Source organism: Tarenaya hassleriana, unplaced genomic scaffold (assembly GCF_000463585.1).
Source record: "Tarenaya hassleriana unplaced genomic scaffold, ASM46358v1 Cleome361, whole genome shotgun sequence".
Lineage (NCBI taxonomy): Eukaryota > Viridiplantae > Streptophyta > Magnoliopsida > Brassicales > Cleomaceae > Tarenaya > Tarenaya hassleriana.
The window spans coordinates 25,634-33,215 of record NW_010966671.1 but is presented as its reverse complement, the minus strand read 5'-3'; positions in this window follow the sequence as shown (position 1 = coordinate 33,215).

Sequence of the window (7,582 nt, the reverse complement as noted above, 5' to 3'; positions counted from 1 at the left end):
ATTCCCATAAAGACACAAGACTAGGGAGTTCAGTATCATTCATAATGATACATGGATTTCATAACAGATCTAGCATGCAATAACATGTAATGAATAAAATACTCTCATAAAAACACATAGAAAGTATCTATACATCGAATGTAACTGAACAAAGCTCATAATCAGTACATCATAGAGCACTAAACCAACAATCTCCCACTTGCTCTAATCATGAACTGCTAAACATCTAATGCCCATATCCCTAACATGACCCTCATGCTTCGACGAAGGGAGAGGCTTCGTCAACGGATCGGCAATGTTGTCATCTGTCGACACTCTGCAAAGGTGTACGTCTCCTCTGTCTATAATTTCCCTGATAAGGTGAAATCGTCTGAGTATGTGTTTGGATCGTTGATGGGATCTGGGTTCTTTCGCTGTCTCTCTCGGGTCATCGTCATCTGGTGCGCTAGGCGTAATCCTCGTGATCTTTAAAAACATAAAACCACGAGGGTTAAGCACAACTGCTTAGTGAGTAGCCCGGGTTAAACCCGGTAAACCCGTTCCCAGCGAGAACAGTGTTAAACGATGATTCACAATCATCACGCAACAATAATAACATGCATCGTCACATAACATACATCATAATCAAGTCAATCACAATCAAACCTGTATGGAGTCCACCATAGGGTCTAGCCATAAATCCTAGTCAAGTCCATGACTAAGTGCGCATCCATGCCCGTCAAATCCATGACATTGGCCGTCGAGTCGTACACGACTAAAATGCATCTCAAACGCCCGTCAAGTCCATGACGGTGATGGTTGCATCCACAACTATCCACATACACAATCACGCTTGACTCGCGTCCACGAGCAAGCTACACACATGGCACACATCATGCATATATCCCTTGGTACAATCACACGTATCACGACATCCGGTCCCGTACCGATCTGCCGCGTAACGCCATATAAACTACCCCGTATAATCACGCAACGAGTCACTCGCATTGTTGGATCATACGTCTCATGCACGCGGGATTCGAAAATCATCCGAAAAAGGGTTGTGTACCCTAGAACGGTCGGTCTAGGGTGTGGACCGGTTGGTCCAAGGGTTCCGTGCTGTCCCGGAACCTCTCGGGACAAATTTGGGGTCTGGAACACAGACCATTCGGTCTGGAGATTTCAGACCGTCCGGTCTGGGTCACCCAGAATGTCGGGTCTGGCCATTCAAACCGTCGGGTCTGGCTCTGTTCTCTTTCGCGAAACAGTTTTCTGGTCCGACTTCATTTGATCATATCTCACTCATTTCTCAACCAAATTCAGTCCCGTTTTTTGCTAAATGTTCATTGAAGTGTCCTCTATCTAATTCAAGCAAAAACCATCGATATTACACGATTACGGGATAAAAATAAGCTCACACAGAGTCAACTCAAGCCACTCATCTCTGTTTTGGCTCAGATCTGTTTTGGCCGTATTTCGTGGCGTTTTTCGGTCTGTTCCTCGCCAGAACCTCTCCTAAATACTCTAGGGATGTCGCCCTTGCTTCCCCGAGCTTCCCTTTCTCCTCCTTTCTCTCTCTTTCCTCTCTCTCTCTATTTCCAGTCCAAAAATGGTGAAGTCCCTGACTTGGGAGATGTTTATGGCACGAGAAAGAGGTGGATTGGGCTTAAGCCCAAGCCCAACTCAAAGCCTGCAACGTCCTGAAGGGTTTGAACGGTGATCCGACGCCGGTGGTGTGCTCTGCTCATCAGTCCGTCCGTTCTGGTGTTGGAACAGACGGTCTGGGCCCAGTTTCGGCCCATTTCCTCGCGCGTTCGTGGTCTGTTCGTTCTGCCTTCTTCAGTCCATCCGTTCTGCCTCTTTCGATCCGTCGGGTCTGCGTTCCTGGTCTGTCCCGACTGACTTGCATGGTCCGTTTTCGATCGCTCCGTTCTCACTCGTTCCTTAACCAAATTGCGACACCGTTTGTTTCTACACCTTCCTTGGAACGTCCTCTTTCATGTCCAATAAATAGATTATTGAAAACTCATGTTTACACGATGAGACACAAAACGTCCGTACCTCGAACAACTCGTGAATTCCGAATTTCCAGGTTTTACGTTTTCGTTTGTTCATAACTTCCTCGTTTTCCAGTCAAATTGAGTGCCTTCTTCTAGATCTTCATTGAAATATTCTCTATTTTTTTAGCCTTGTTTCACCTTCCTTTTATTTCCAAAAGTAATTTAAATAATTCATACAGGAATCGGAGTATTACAAATCCTCTCCCCTTAAAAAGAATTCGTCCTCGAATTCATAACCTCGAAGTCACCAAGATTTCCTCGTATTCGATATCATTACCAAAACACATTCATATCGTCATGTCATCCGAAACACAAGTATGATACAATCCACGTCATACATCAGAGTTCGTACAACGCTCAAGTAAACAGATGTTGATAACTACTACGCATTTCTGCCTCTGGTTCCCAAGTCATGTCGGAGACCCCTTGGCTCCGCCACAAGACCTTCACAAGTGGTACTTTCTTCGTTAGCATCTTCTTGATCTTTTGATCCATGATCTGCAGTGGCTCGTCATGAAAACATGTAGCCTTCGTGAACTCCAACTCCTGGGGCTGTAGCACGTGAGAAGGATCCACTACGTACCTCCACAGCATCGACACGTGGAACACGTCATGGATGTTGCCCAACTCAGGCGGCAATCCAAGACGGTATGCAACAGCTCCCACTCTCGCGATCATCGGATAAGGTCCGATGTAGCGCGGCTTCAGCTTCCCGCTTTGCTCGAACCTCGCAAACCTCGCATCGCCTGTACTCGGAGAAAGGCATAATCTCATACCTCAAGCTCAAAGTCTCGTCGTCGCTGATCGGCGTATGACTTCTGCCGATCCTGTGCCGTCTTCAGATGGGCCCGAATCCTCCGTATCACCTCCGTGGTTTCCTCGACAATCTCTGGCCCAAACTCGCGATGCTCCCCGATCTCTGTCCAGCACGCCTTGCACGGTCTCCCGTACACTACAAAAAAAATCCAAAATTCCAACGGGCAGATCCGTTGGAAAAGGCCAAAAATCCGTTGGAAATCGACTTTTCCAACGGATTTCCAACGGATAAATCCGTTGGAAAAACGTCGTTAGAAAATCGATTCCGTTGGAAATCCGTGGCAATTTCCAAACGGAATTCCAATGCAACAATCCATTGGAATATTTCAACGGATTTCCAACGGTTTTTTCCGTGGTATAATTTCAACGGATTTCCAACGGATTGTTCCGTCGTATAATTCCAACGGAATTCCAACGGTAAATCCGTGATCAATTTCCTACGGGTATACGTTAGAATATCCGTTAGAAAATTTCTAACGGATTTACAACGGTGTTTGCCACGGATATCCGTTGGAAATTCCGTTTGAATTATCGTCGGAATATTACAACGGTATTTACAACGGCTATCCGTTGGAAAATTATAACGGATATCCGTTGGAAATCTGCGTTGGACATTTGCAATGCTATTTGTCGCACCCCTCTTGTTGTCTTGCATCTTGAACCGATTCAAGACCTTGTAATATATATATAATAAAAGAAAATTAAAATTAAAATATTAAAATAAAAAAATTATTCAAATATTACAGAAAATTTAAATATTTCAGAAAATATAAATTAATTGGTACTACGGGTTTCTTCGTCTTCGCTGGTCCCGAGATTACGTGCTGTCATTTCTGTTCCCGAGCTTGGCGGCGTGTTGTGGAGTGGCCGATCACCTCGCATAAGCTCAACAATTTGTTCGAGGTTACTCACTTGTTGCCTCGTCGCCGCAAGCTATTGTTCGAGTGTCTTGATCCGCCGTTGTTGTTCGAGATCACTCTGCATACCAGGAGGAATTGCAGCACCGAAATCATCAAACAAATCTCGCTGCAATCCTCCTAATCCATAGATGCGACCCTTATTTGGAGAGACCGACTGAAAAATGAATAAAATATTTAAAATAAATTTAAAGTATTAAAATTTAATATTTAAAAAAGAATTATTAAAATTTTTACCTCCACATAGTAACGATCTTGATCTGATGCAGAGAGACCGGATGAAGAACCCGTTGAGTCGCCAATATTTTGCGAGAGTTGGATAAGTCTTTGAGTCACCGTATTTACAATGCGTTCAGCACGGGGATCGACATATGATCCACCGGACTTTTTGTGTGTCCGAGCGACCAACTCTACAATTGATGGCGTCCTCCCCATTTCTCTCTCCTAATATATATAGATATATATATATATATTATTAACGCAATAAAAATTCTACAATTAAAAAATAAATTAAAAATTAAGGTTTAAATAGTACCATCTCTTTTTGCCTCTTCTTGAATGATTTAACACCGGAGGTATGACGATGAGGACCATCACCCTCGATTTTTTGGGCCAGACGACTTTGTTTCGCCTTGGAACTCTTGTTCTTGAAATGGTCTGAGTTCCAATGCGCAATAAGCTGTTGGTACAAGTCATTTGTTGCCCACTCTAGTGGCAGTCCATGCAGCTGATGACGGCGTTTGTCATTGTTCATCATTTGTTTCAACCGCTGCATGCCGAGCTGGTTGAACTCTTTGTAAACTTTATCGGTGTACTTTTTTTCCACCGAAAAGATTGCTTTATAAAAAAAATTAGAGTTAGTGATAAATTATTTTATTTAAATGATTTTTTTAAAAAATAACTTACGATAAACGAGTGCCATCAATAACGTTTGATGTTGTCCGGTACCACCGTCCAAGAGTAGGACTGTGCATTCTCATATAGTGTTTAGGACATATAAGATCACGTGGATAAAACTGTTTTGAGCATTGATATGATGATTTATTGCATGAGAGAGAGTAGAAACGTCTTGAAAACATGGTGATCTGTTGAACGTGGCTAGGTTTTGTTGAATTGATTACTTGACCTTTAGGATTTTCTAGAATGGCTTGTGGGATAGAAATCGTTGGTTGGAACTCATGGGACCAATGTTGTGTAGCCAAGTAGAAAAGTTTCTATAAGAACCTTTCCCATGTTTGTTGAAATCGGTAAAGTCTATTATCAAATGCATTCTTATTTCTTTATGTGCAGAAAAGGATAGTGAGCATCTCGACACTCCGCTGTCATTATCTCGTAAACGAAAATCGTTCGAGGACATGAGTGCATCGATTTGATGGTTTGGGTCTAAGTTGTGAGTCGGGTTATCCAATAAACAAAATCGAAAAAAAAATTGATTAGGAACCCTTCAACGTCAACGTCCTAGGAACCCGAGATGCTAGCAAAAAAAAGAAGAAGAAAAAGTCTAGCTAGATGAAAAAAAAGGAGAGAAAGATAAAAAGAATGGATGCCGAAAGCGTAAACTAGATACGATTAGGTAGAATGACATAATAGGTTCGAGAAACATGCTTGATAGATGATTGAAGTCCTTAGATTGGTTCTAGGTAACGGTATAGATCCCATGGCTAGGAAAGATTATCCTTTAGAGAGGGAGATCATACTAGACAGACTTGATCATTGTTCACGGGGATCTAGGTCGGATAGAGGTTTCGCTCTCGATTATCATTTTGAATTATGTCATTGTCTGCCCTCATTTCATATTGTTTTCACGGTGTATTTGCTCGAGGACGAGCAAAGGTTTATGTTTGGGGGAGTTTAATAACACGTATTTTGGGTGACGTTTTGATATAGGATGTCTAGCGTATTTCACTCTATTTTACATATTTGTAGACATTCTAGGGCACATTTGGCTTCGATATTGCATGGTTGTGTTCTTTGGTGTTCAAACAGATTTGTACGCATAAGAAGAGCAAAAAGAGTGGAAAACATGGGCTACGGAATATCACAGACGTAACGGGAACATTTGGAGTGTTTCAAGGGAAAACGTGAAGCTTAGGAAATGTCAGATCTAAGTCCGATAACTTTCACTCTACAAGTATCATGCATTCTCTACATCATTGGAAAGGTCTCTTCGATATCTACGCATAGACCCAAGATCACCCAAATCCGATATCGGAGAAAGAAGTTATGAAAGAATTCGTGAAGCCCGTCAAAACTGCTCAGAAACACGACAAAATCGGTTCGGGTTTAGCGAAACGATCGGTTTGGCATTGCAGAAATTGGAAAATTGCTCAAAAAGTGTAACCGATCGGTTTGGCTTTGCCGAAACGATCGGTTCGACCCCCAGATTCGGGAAAACTTCCAATTTTGCCCAAACCGAAGTGAAATAAGAGGGAAAAGCTTCTAAGTCGAAAATCATTCAAGCTTTACACAGAGAACAGACCAAGAGCAGAAGAAAAGGGGACGATTATCATGAAGCAAGAGATCCGAGTAGAAGACGGAGATCACGAAGACGAGAAATCGACTAAGCGTTCGTCTTTCCTTCTATTTTACGATGTTTTGTTGTATTGATATGAACCATGACGTCTCGATGTTTAGCGAGTAGTTCCTTTGCTGTAGGTTAGGGATTTGCTATGTAGGGATCTTTGGTTTCTAATTCCAGACATTGTGGTTTTATTTATTCTATTCGGTTTATTGAGTTGCATTTAATGTGTTTGATCTTGTTGGCCACTTGATTGAATGAACTTAGGATTTTAATTCGCATAGACATATGGGATTCTAACCTGGAAATAACTCAATAAATAGAACATGTATTGCATTGAGAGATGAATATTTGCCTAGGGATTATGATAGCGTTCGTTCATGCATCCAGGGTTTTAGACTATTGAATCGAGAGATTAGTATGATAAAGCCTAGATAGTGAGGTTAGACTCGAGAGGGTTAATCATTACTTTAGAGCTTGAATTCCCTTAATCAGATAGATAAACCACTGAATTTGCATCTTTTGAAAGACCCTTGCACGTAAAGCAATCCCGAAGCCTGCAGTGTTTTGCCATTGATAGTCTATCGTTTGTTTTTATTATTTTCTTTTGATACATTCTCATCATTCTCATATTTTCTCTAGATCTAGATTTGGATTGGAATCTGATTCAGTTATTTACTTGTCCCTGTGTTCGACCCTAGTTGCTACACACGATCCGTACATTTGCGGTTAATTGTTGAGTCTAGGATATTATTACTTGATCAAATTTATACACCTAGATTTGCACATCAATAACCAATCCAAGGACTTCAATTATCTATCAAGCATGTTTCTCGAACCTATTACGCCATTATACCTAATCGTATCTAGTCTACGCTTTTGGCATTCATTTTTTTTCTTATTCTTTTGTTTTCTTTCATCTAGCTAGATTTTTCTTTCTTTTTTTGATATAATCTCGGGTTCCTAGGATGTTGAAGTTAAAGGGTGCCTATTCATTTTTTTTTCGATTTCTTTTATTGAATAACCCGACCCACAGCTTAGACCCGAACGATCGAATCGATGCACTCATGTCATCGAACGATTTTCGTTGACGAGATGATGACAATGGAGTGTGGAGATGCTCACTATCTTTTTCTGTACATAAAGAAATAAGAATGCATTTGATAATAGACTTTACCGATTTTAGCAAACATGGAAAATGCTCTTATAGAAACTTTTCTACCTGACTAGATAACATCAGTTCATGAGTTCCAACCAACGATTTCTATCCCACGAGCCATTCTAGACAATCC